The sequence below is a fragment of the Coregonus clupeaformis genome, unplaced genomic scaffold (genome assembly GCF_020615455.1).
Source record: "Coregonus clupeaformis isolate EN_2021a unplaced genomic scaffold, ASM2061545v1 scaf0328, whole genome shotgun sequence".
Lineage (NCBI taxonomy): Eukaryota > Metazoa > Chordata > Actinopteri > Salmoniformes > Salmonidae > Coregonus > Coregonus clupeaformis.
In genome coordinates this window covers 369,249-380,630 of record NW_025533783.1, presented here as the reverse complement: position 1 = coordinate 380,630, position 11,382 = coordinate 369,249, and positions in this window count along the sequence as shown.

The following is an 11,382-nucleotide window of genomic DNA, read 5'->3' as shown; positions in this document are numbered from 1 at the left end:
GTTGCATAATTTTAGGACCACAAGGAGCAGCTATGAAGATAAACACAGACGATTATCTGGATAAAGAATTTGAGATTGAGAAGAGTGTGCCACATGTGACCTTGTTGGTTTCTGAAGGCTATGAGCAGAAGCAAATAGGAGAAATGATGACAGAAGCAAAGAAAGCTGTTTTCATACCGATGAAAGAGAATTTGGCGATTTGGAGGAGTGAAGATCATCGATTTCTCAAAATCATGATTTCGGCTCAAGGACAAGGAGAGCCACAAGCTGTACGGATAACACACGAATCTATTTGCAGTGTGAAGATGGATTCAGACCCTATGAAAGAGGAGATGTTGCAACAAGTTCCAGAATGTTTGTGGTCTCAACACAGTACCGATATTGGACTTGTGAAATCAGCCCAACCGGTGAAAGTTTAACTTCGACCAGGAGCCAGACCTCCTTGGAAGAATCAGTATCCATTGAAAGATGAAGCAATCCAAGGGATTGAACCAGCAATTGAAGGACTTTCAAAAGCAGGTGTTTTGAGGACAATAGAAAAAATCCTTAGAGTAGCAATCAATTATTGTTTTGGAGAAACCATGATGATTTAGGAAGCTATGGGTTAGCTAATGTTGCAAGAGGGGAGATTAGGATAAAGATCACAAAGGAGTAGGATTTTTGGGAACCATATTTTCTTGAATAGGTTGACTATGTCATTGGCAGGTGCACAATCTGTCTGAAAAAGAATGTGTGACTGTTATTCTTGGTTACATTCCTACACCAAGAGGTGCATAAGATGTCCAACTAAGCTAAAAGATGCTCAGTCGGTTGCAAAGTTCTTGTGTAAAGAAGTCATAAGCAGGTAGTAATTTCCCAATTTAATATCCTCAGAAAATGGGAAAGAGTTTTGTGAATAAATCAGTGAAATGGTTTTTGAAATTTTTTTGGGGAAAAAAGAAAAAGTCAGACTAAAAAGTTATGAAAACTAGGGTTGAAATAACTGTAGGAAATTTTGAATATCTGATTGTGGGATAATTATATTATTGTGATATTTAGTATTTTCTTATGAATCAAAGGGGGGAAATGGAATTCATATCATTTTTGGAATTCATATCATTTTTAGTTGATATTGAAGTTTTAATTTGAATGTGTTGTTTTGCAAAAGATACTGTTTGGTCTTTTCTTTTCTTCCAGAAGCATATGGGGGAATGTGTAGAGGGGATTCAAATACTCAAACATGAACAATATGAATGGACTGGAAGAAGTGGAACAAGGAAGGTGTGGAAATGTTCAGATTCCATCATCGACGTCACATTGAAAGTCGACACTGTGGAGGAGCTGCAGTGTAGTGGACTACATTCCAGTGTTATATTCTTTCTGTATTAATTTTTGAATAATTATGTTTTCTGTTGTTGGGTACATGTGGGGACCTCAGATGTTTTTGTTTATTTCGTTGAAGCTTAGGGATATTGGGTCTAGGCAGGGACAGAGAGAATCCACAGGAGGGTCCGATGGGTCGACCTGAGGTTTCCATGTGTATTCAATTGCATCATAGCTTAAAATGCATTGATAAAGATTTATAAATTGATCTGGAGTACTTAGGTGGTCGCCTAGGGCAGAGGGGCCGTGAGAGAATTTTCCTGTCTTGATTGACTGATGGATATTTGGAATGAAAGCTGCCAGACAGGTTTTTCGCTCTTACACTCCATAACAATTTATTTACACCCCATACAAAAATGTGTCTATATAAACATGTGTTTACTCTCCATAAATTTTGGTTTATTGCTAAAGTTACTCAAGAACAAAAATTGTTATTTGTCATAATTCTATTCTTTTTGTTTTCGAGACTTAATTAGTCTCGAAGGGGGAAATATGTAGTGTCTGAAGGTCTATTGATTTTGCTGATGTTTGCAAATGGTGTAATAGATGAACTTTACTCTGCTTTGCTGAAGCATTTGGAAAAGCATTGCTACATAGGTTTCTTGGAATAGAGGACATTTGGAGATATGTGAAAGCCGGGGATTGGTTTATTAAAATCACGCCATACTATGTCACATAGGATATAAATACCGTGTCTTAAACAAAGGACTGGGAGAGAGACAACATATTGGATCAACAGATTGGCCGTTTCTCTCCAGATATAACTGCAGATATCTGTAAATTAATACTGTGAACTTTGATACAATAAATCTTTATAATCAAAGAACAGTGTAAGCGGACTTCTTATCATCACAGCATAATTAGCAACGCTGTCTTGGACACCACAACACACACATACATTTAAAGTGACACCAGCCTCCACTGTAATAGAATGAGCAAAAAAAGGTGTGGTCACTTCCTATTTTAACTGTGTCTTTATATCCTATTATAATTGTTTCACTTTTTAATTTACACACAGCTTGGATGGTAAAATGTATGCATGCATGACTAAGTCGCTTTGGATAAAAGTGTCTGCTAAATGGCATATACAGTGGGGGGGGAAAGTATTTGATTCCCTGCTGATTTTGTATGTTTGCCCACTGACAAAGAAATGATCAGTCTATAATTTTAATGGTAGTGTCACGCCCTGACCTGGAGAGACTGTTATTCTCTAGGTAGTTTGGTCAGGGTGTGAAACTCTATGTTTTGTATTTCTATGTTTTGCCGGGTGTGGTTCCCAATCAGAGGCAGCTGTCGCACGTTGTCTCTGATTGGGGATCATACTTAGGCAGCCAGTTTTCCTGCCTGGGTTGTGGGATCTTGTTTGTGTTTCGGTGTGTTTGGCTTGTTTGTGTATAGCCTTCTGACGTCACGTTTCGTTGCCTTTTGTCAGTGTTTATTGTTTTAATAAACATGTATGCATTCCACGCTGCGCCTTGGTTTAATCCATCTCTCAATGATCGTGACAGGTAGGTTTATTTGAACAGTGAAACAATAACAAACAAATCCAGAAAAACGCATGTCTAAAATGTTATAGATTTGCATTTTAATGAGGGAAATAAGTATTTGACCCCCTCTCAATCAGAAAGATTTCTGGCTCCCAGGTGTCTTTTATACAGGTAACGAGCTGAGATTAGGAGCACACTCTTAAAGGGACTGCTCCTAATCTCAGCTTGTTACCTGTATAAAAAAGACACCTGTCCACAGAAGTAATCAATCAATCAGATTCAAAACTTTCCACCATGGCCAAGACCAAAGAGCTCTCCAAGGATGTCAGGGACAAGATTGTAGACCTACACAAGGCTGGAATGGGCTACAAGACCATCGCCAAGCAGCTTGGTGAGAAGGTGACAACAGTTGGTGCAATTATTCGCAAATGGAAGAAACACAAAATAACTGTCAATCTCCCTTGGCCTGGGGCTCCATGCAAGATCTCACCTCGTGGAGTTGCAATGATCATGAGAACAGTGAGGAATCTGCCCAGAACTACACAGGAGGATCTTGTCAATGATCTCAAGGCTGCTGGGACCATAGTCACCAAGAAAACAATTGGTAACACACTACGCCGTGAAGGACTGAAATCCTGCAGCACCCACAAGGTCCCCCTGCTCAAGAAAGAACATATACAGGCCCGTCTGAAGATTGCCAATGAACATCTGAATGATTCAGAGGAGAACTGGGTGAAAGTGTTGTGGTCAGATGAGACCAATGGAGCTCTTTGGCATCAACTCAACTCGCCGTGTTTGGAGGAGGAGGAATGCTGCCTATGACCCCAAGAACACCTTCCCCACCGTCAAACATGAAGGTGGAAACATTATGCTTTGGGGGTGTTTTTCTGCTAAGGGGACAGGACAACTTCACCGCATCAAAGGGACGATGGACGGCGCCATGTACCGTCAAATCTTGGGTGAGAACCTCCTTCCCTCAGCCAGGGCATTGAAAATGGGTCGTGGATGGGTATTCCAGCATGACAATGACCCAAAACACACGGCCAAGGTAACAAAGGAGTGGCTCAAGAAGAAGCACATTAAGGTCCTGGAGTGGCCTAGCCAGTCTCCAGACCTTAATCCCATATAAAATCTGTGGAGGGAGCTGAAGGTTTGAGTTGCCAACCGTCAGCCTCAAAACCTTAATGACTTGGAGAAGATCTGCAAAGAGGAGTGGGACAAAATCCCTCCTGAGATGTGTGCAAACCTGGTGGCCAACTACAAGAAACGTCTGACCACTGTGATCGCCAACAAGGGTATTGCAAGCAAGTACTAAGTAATGTTTTGCAGAGGGGTCAAATACTTATTTCCCTCATTAAAATGCAAATCAATTTATAACATTTTTGACATGCGTTTTTCTGGATTTTTTTGTTGTTATTCTGTCTCTCACTGTTCAAATAAACCTACCATTAAAATGATAGACTGATCATGTCTTTGTCAGTGGGCAAACGTACAAAATCAGCAGGGGATCAAATACTTTTTTCCCCTCACTGTATTATTATTATTATATTATTATTATTATTATTATTATTAATGGGAAGGCCATGAGTGAAGAATCCTTGGCCGAAAATGAACAACTGCTCGTTTTATACTACCTGGAGTCTCATGCTGAAACATCTCCAAATGGCTGGAGTTGTAGAAATGTTGACCGTAAGTTAACTAATGTCATATGCTATAATGTTGAATCGTATTTGCTTTTTTTGGCACGTGTTATTGATATGTCACAGTTCCAATTGTAGCTGAACGAATGGCTCTCAAGGGAGGTGCGCAAGTTGCCAAATGGTGAGAAATGGACTGTCATCGGGTGTTAAGCAACACAAGACAGGGACACAGTTAGTGGCAACCGTTTCGTTAGACGAGGAGGAAGATTCAGTAAGTATATTTACCACAATCTGGTTATTGTGAATGTGATTGATTTAATACAAACCTGGTAAATATGTTTTCTTTTGTGTACATTTTCAGTGGTTGGATGTGTACTACCGACACGTTCGACCAGCTTTTCTTCAAAACTCTGACGTGGAAGAAGATGAGATTCTTCATTTCCACAACTGGAAAAGCCATCTACAACCCTTCGAAAAACCTACAAAGGTTTCATGCCAAGTACAACACTGTTAAGAAGAACGCTGTTTTTTTTATCATTACACAATACTTTTTTGACAGTACAGTTTTCTAAATCCAAAACAGTTTTTTCTTGTTCTTTCATCAGATACAAACTCCCCAACATCACAAGCCAGGTAGCGACACAGATTTTTGAGACAAATACCAAAGCCAGCTTCACAGATGCAGAGAAGGCACTTGTTGCTGACTACTTGGCCCATACAACTGCTACAGCTGACAGGCACTACCGCTTGAAGACACCAGTCAATGCCTTCATGGGATTGAAGCTGATCTCCAAAGTTGCCATGTCCAGTGAATCTGAGTAAGTATTTACACGAATTATATAAATGACCCTTTACATTGTCTTGTAAATGTTGTTACAAATGGCGAACATATTTGTTATTTTTCCTTTTTCAAGTAGTGAAACTGCAGGCCCCTCCTGCGCAAGCACAAGTTATGGAACAGGAGCATTGTCCAGCAGCCAAAAGTTGGATGAGGCACAGGCCTTGAACCTCTTCTATCAAAGCTTCCCTGTCACAATTGATGGACAATCAATCAAGAAGAAGGACAGACTACTGATTGCAGGAAGGCATGAGAGATACTGTTATGACAAGTGGAGAAGCCAGCAAGAGAAAATTAGATGGGATTATGTGATCAGTAAGATGCAGCTAAAATACAGTAAACTGAATACAATTTTATCATATTAGGTATTACGAGAATGTACTTGATTTAGTCACAACTACGACTGTAAGTAGTCCTGGATAAGGGCTTCTGCTATTGAATTAAATGAAATTAATAATAACACATTTGTTTGTCTTTGCGTTGTTACAGCTCACTTCCCCAGAAGAGAACCCACTGCCAGTCAAGTAGAGATATACATTGAATGGCAGAACTGGGAGAAGAACAAAGTGAAGGTGGAGGATGTCCTTCGTTACTGGCAACCTTCAAGCAACACTGACACAACAAAAGACAAGGCAATTATGAAGCTGGTGAAGTCCCAGAAGTGGAAAGGACTGTACATTGCCAGTGACCCTGTCAAAGGATGAAAGGTCATGACGACACGGACATTTGCTAAAGGGGAAGTCGTCTCTGACTACCACGGTCTCCCACTCTTAGGGAAGCAGGGGAAATAACTTTTGGCAGCAACAGAGGAAGAAAAGATGGGGTACCTTTACTTCTACAAGGATGCATCAGGGAAAACGTGCTACATAGATGCCAAGACTGTGCCCTGCCCTTGCCACCCAGAGAAGGACACAATTGGACGGAGGATCAACCACTCCAGAAAGAGAAGCAACATAAAGGGTCAGCTTTAGCAACTTGAAGAGGATGGCAAAGTGTGGAACGTCATCCTTTTCATTGCCCAACGAGACATTCTGGTGCAGGAAGAACTGTTATTTGACTATAGGGTGTAAAGAAAATATTTTGGTGGAGAAGGAGAACATTTGGAATGGCTTGACAGCTAGGTCAGTCAGCTTGAAATCACCAATAACTGATGGGACTCAAAACTATCCTTAAACACCCTTTTAAAATGTAAAACTGTAATTTTTGTAATATATTTAGCCCTGCATGTTTGACTGAAAAAGTCAGTTTTGGGTATGCTGCACTTTTAAGTAAAACAACACGTAAAAAAAAAAAAACGGCGTATTCTTTTTATTTCCACCCTTTTATCTATTGAACACACTTTTGGCATAATTTGCAATAAACATTTTTTATTTTCATTTGAAATCTAGCTTTTGCATTAGACAGGCAATTATGTGAGCTGCCTTGGTCATTAATTTCGGAAAGTATAGTTGCTTGCGAAAATATTCAGCCCCTTAGCATTGTTCCTATTTTGTTGTTTTACAACCTTGTCGGGTGACAATATGGGCGCCATTACCGGCCACCCCAAGACAAAAGAGGGTAGCTTCTTCAGCCCAGAAGAACCTGGGAGGCAGCAGGGGTGTTTTCTGACTCCGGGGAAGCAAGGAGGAGGAAGAAGAAGAAGAAGAAGAAGAAGAGGATCTCCATCGAGCTGGGAGAGGGCCAGAGCGGGCTGGGAGGGGTGGGGGGGTTGGGAGTGCAAGCGATGGGGGAGATAGACAGTGCAGAGGAGGTGATCCCCCGTCGTTGACGGGCTCATCGATCCAACTCATCCAGGTGGACGTAGACCTGGAGACCAGGGTGATGGTGAAGCCTGCTGGAGATGGGGAGTCTCAGGGCATTTTTCTGGGACCCCCCCATCCCCAATCCTTTCCCCTTGTCTTGGGTTTCACAGGAGGGGGGGTGTGTGGGTGGGGCAACCTCGGAGAGTGAGGGTCAGGAGCCCTCGCACGTGGGTGTACAAGTGTTTGGGGGGATGATCAGTGAGGCCAAGCTGGAGCCCCTGTCATCACAGGACTCAGCTCTCCCATTTCTCACCATGGAGGAGATCCGGTCGTCCCCTGAGCTGTTTTGGCCATCAGGGGATGGGGTGTCTCAGGCAAGCTCTGGGACGCCGGTACCCCTCATCCCCAACCCCTTCCCCACGTCTCGGGGTTCTCAGGAGGGGGATACGGGGAGTGGGAGAGTTGGGGGGGCCTCCGAAAGCTGCTGGAGTAGCATCCCTGTCTGATGAGGACAGGTACCAACCGGACAGAGTAAGTGCATGACTACTGTATAGGGCTGTTTTTCTATTAGTTTGGGAAAATGGCAAACATTAAAATAATGACAACATAAAAAGAAGGGCCGTTTTTAGTTGGTTGTCCAACATAAGTTTTACTTTTTGTTTTTTGCAGGAGGTGCATTTGAGAGATGGGGGGGATGTGGAACAATTTTTAAAAGAGTGGGTTAAAGGGAAGTCAGTGTGGAGTGTGGGGGGAGTACACTCAGCAGGGGTTGGGATTTTGTTTGGCACAAGGGAGGTGAAGGTGGAAGGAATATACGTAGCGATACAGGGGAGGGTATTGGGGGTGGACATAGTATTAGGGTTATAGGGGTATACGGGCCACAGACGGTGCCAGAGAGAAGGGAGATGGTGGAGCTTCTGGCAGCCCTGTGTGCCACAAACAGGGTTTTGGTAGTGGGAGGGGATTTTAATGTAGATTTAGGAGGGGTAGCAGATGGTAGTGTAGGGGCCATCACCGGACTTATGGCAAGCCATGGCCTGGTGGATGGCGGCCTTAATACTACTCCGGCGCTGGCAGGCCCCACGTGGCGTAACTCCCGGGTTTTGTGAGGAGGCTGGACTACGTCTTCCTACCCAAATCCCTGGGGCTTTTGTCTGGGCGGTTGTTGCCTGTGTTTTTCTCGGACCACGACAGGGTTTGTTTTAGGGTCAAAGCACCTGTCTGCCTTTTCGGTAGGGGGTACTGGAAGCTCGACCGGGATATCCTGGAGGAGCGAGCTTTCATCAACACTTTTTCCGTTTTTTTCCGGGGGCTTGAGGGTGTCCGTCCTATGTGCGGAGGGGTGTTGGAGTGGTGGGAGATAGCCAAAGTCAGGATTAGGGTTTTATTAGTGGGTTTTGTAACAGGAAGGTGAGAGAAGGGAGGTGGAACAGCTCCAACGTTTACTTGAGCTCGAGTACGAGGCAGGCAACCTCGGGAGCTCGATGGATGTTGAGCGTGCAACCAGCCTAAAGGCTCAACTCAGGGAGGTGCATGAGCGGAAGGCCCGTGCTTTCCTGCAGCGTGCACACTCCGAGTTCATAGAGCAGAATGAGACCTGCTCTGCAGTGTTTTTTAAATCAGTTAGGGAAAAGCAGGAAAGACAGGTTTTTTACGGGGTGAGGGATAGACAGGGTAGGATAGTCAGGGAGCTGGCACAGATGGTCAGGGTGGCAACTGACCATTTCCAGAGGTTTTTCCAGGAGAGGGTAGTAGAGGAAGAGCAGGGTACCGTGTTCTTAGAACATTTGTCCCAGCGTGTGCCGGAAGACATTACAAAGGCGGTGGAGGCCCCGATAACACTAGAGGAGGTGGAGAGTGCCCTCAAGAGGATGTGGAAAGGAAAGGTGCCTGGGATGGATGGGCTGCCGACTGAGTTTTACCTCAAATTTTGGGGTATGCTTGGACCGGTGGTACTCGAAGTCCTGACGGCCGTTCTCGAGACTGGAGTTCCGGGCAGGTCAATGGCTGTAGGTGTGCTGTCCCTCCTCTACAAGAAGGGAGACACCGCAGACCTTAGCAACTGGCGGCCGTTGACCATGTTGTGCGTAGATTATAAAATACTAGCTAAGGTCATGGCAGACCGTTTGCGCACAGCCCTTCCCTATGTTGTCCATGAGGATCAAACGTGTGGGGTGGAAGGCAGTTCCATTAGGTGGAACCTCCAACTGATCAGGGACTCCATCGCCTGGGTTGAGGATAGAAGACTGCCTCTAATGGTAGCGGCACTTGATCAGGCAAAGGCTTTCGATCGCGTCAGTAGGGTTTTTCTTTTCAGAGTGTTAGGTAGGTTAGGGTTTAGTGATCGCTTTATAAAGTGGATCAAGATTTTGTATGTGGGTAGAGGGTGAGCATAAACAGCCATCTGGGTGACGTGTTTGGCCACTCCTCAGGGGTCAGGCAGGGATGCCCGCTCTCGGCACTCCTTTTCGTGCTCTATATGGAGCCCCTGGCGGCTGCTATTAGAGCTGACGCAGAGGTGGAGGGTTTGCTGGTCCCTGGGAGCGGTGGTTTGCATGTTAAGGTGACACAGTATGCCGATGACACCACCTTGATTTTTTGCAAGGACTCGTGCCTGCTAAGGTCTCTGGCCATAATTGGAGACTTCACCCGCGCGTCGGGAGCGGTCCTTAACAGACGACTTGGCGAGGTTAAGTATTTTGGCAGATGGTGGGGCAGGACGGACGTGCCCGGTGGACTATCTTTCTGTAATGGGGCCCTGAGGATTCTTGGGGTCCACTTTGAGACCTCCGGCTCTGCGACACTGAACTGCAACATGAGGGTTGCTGTGGTGCAGAGGAAGCTGGCAATGTGGAAGGCCAGATCTTTGTCTTTCTTGGGCAAGGTCCTGGTCCTGAAGGTGGATGTACTGCCTTCCCGTCTGTATTTGGCATACATTTATCCATTGCCAGCGAGCATGAGGAGGGGGCTAGTATGGCTTGTTTAAGTTCATGTGGGGGGGCAGGTATGAGTATGTCGCCAGGGCTCGCATGCTCTCAACCATCGGGGAGGGTGGGAGCGGAGTCCCACATTTCCCACTCAAGCTGGACTCGATTTTTGTTTAGTTTTTGTTGAATGAGCTCGCTAATCCGGTGATTCATTCCTCCGGTTATTTTCTGTGGGTGTTCTTCTCATACCAGGCGAGAAGTGTAATGGTGTGGTCCAACACGGGTCCTCGGGCTGAACAGCTGCCGTGGCACTTCAGCCATGCGGCGAAGTGGCTGCGTGCGCATCCAGAGGTTGAAGTCACAGACACCTGGATCACAGACACCTGTACGAGGAGGTTAGACATAGTGTTTGTGCGGCCCCTGTGGTGGGTACCCCTGCTGTGGTCTGGGAGAACATACAGGTGCGGGTTTTGGACAACCGCCTAAAGGATCTAAATTGGTTAAGCCTCCACAAGTGCTTGCCGGTAAGATCCATCATGTACCGGCATAGTTTGGCACGATCCCCTCAGTGTCCGAGACCAACTTGCGTTGGGGAGGAGACGATACGCCACATGTACTGGGACTGTGCTTTCGCAGGAGTAGTGTGGGCCAGGGCACAGTGTTGACTAGGTAGAGTTAAGGGGGATTTTGTTTTAACATGGGCGAGGGTGGAGAGAGGAATAGGGAGAGCAGGCGGGGTAAGTAGGGAACGTTTTTTGTTGTGGCTGATCATCAGCCTTCTTAAACAAGGGCTGTGGGATGCTAGGCAAGGTTTGGTAAAGTCAGGGGCAAACTGTGGGGTGGAGGGAATAGTGAGGAGAGTGGAGGGAGATTTGAGAGGGAGGATAAGGAGGGAGGAGAGGAAGTGGGGTCACCATGCCGCCATAGAGCGGTGGAAAGGGGGACTAGGGCTGGTCAGATAGGTAAGTCCTAGAAGGTAGTTATTGGTAGGCAGTTGTGGGATATTGATGTGTTAGGTTTACTGATGTAATGTGGTTTTAGTTCGCTGCGGTCCCCTGCAAAGGAACAGGGGTCAGGCGCAGGTTGAACACCAATACCCTGTGTTTATGAGCCATAAAAATTATGTTACCAAGTACCATAAATTGAGAATGGGGGAAATGTCAGTAGGTTGGAAAATGGTTTTGACGTGCTGATAGTTCAACTGTGAAATAGATTATGGTGTATGTTAAGATGTGGTGGTACAATGTTGTTAAAAACCAGTGACTTTTTTGTTATAAAAACGTTTTGTATGGGTATGTTATAAATGTATAAATTGTTCACCATTTGGATGTATGAAAGGTAGAATAAAACTTTGAATCATCTGTTTTTATCATTTCTTAACTACCC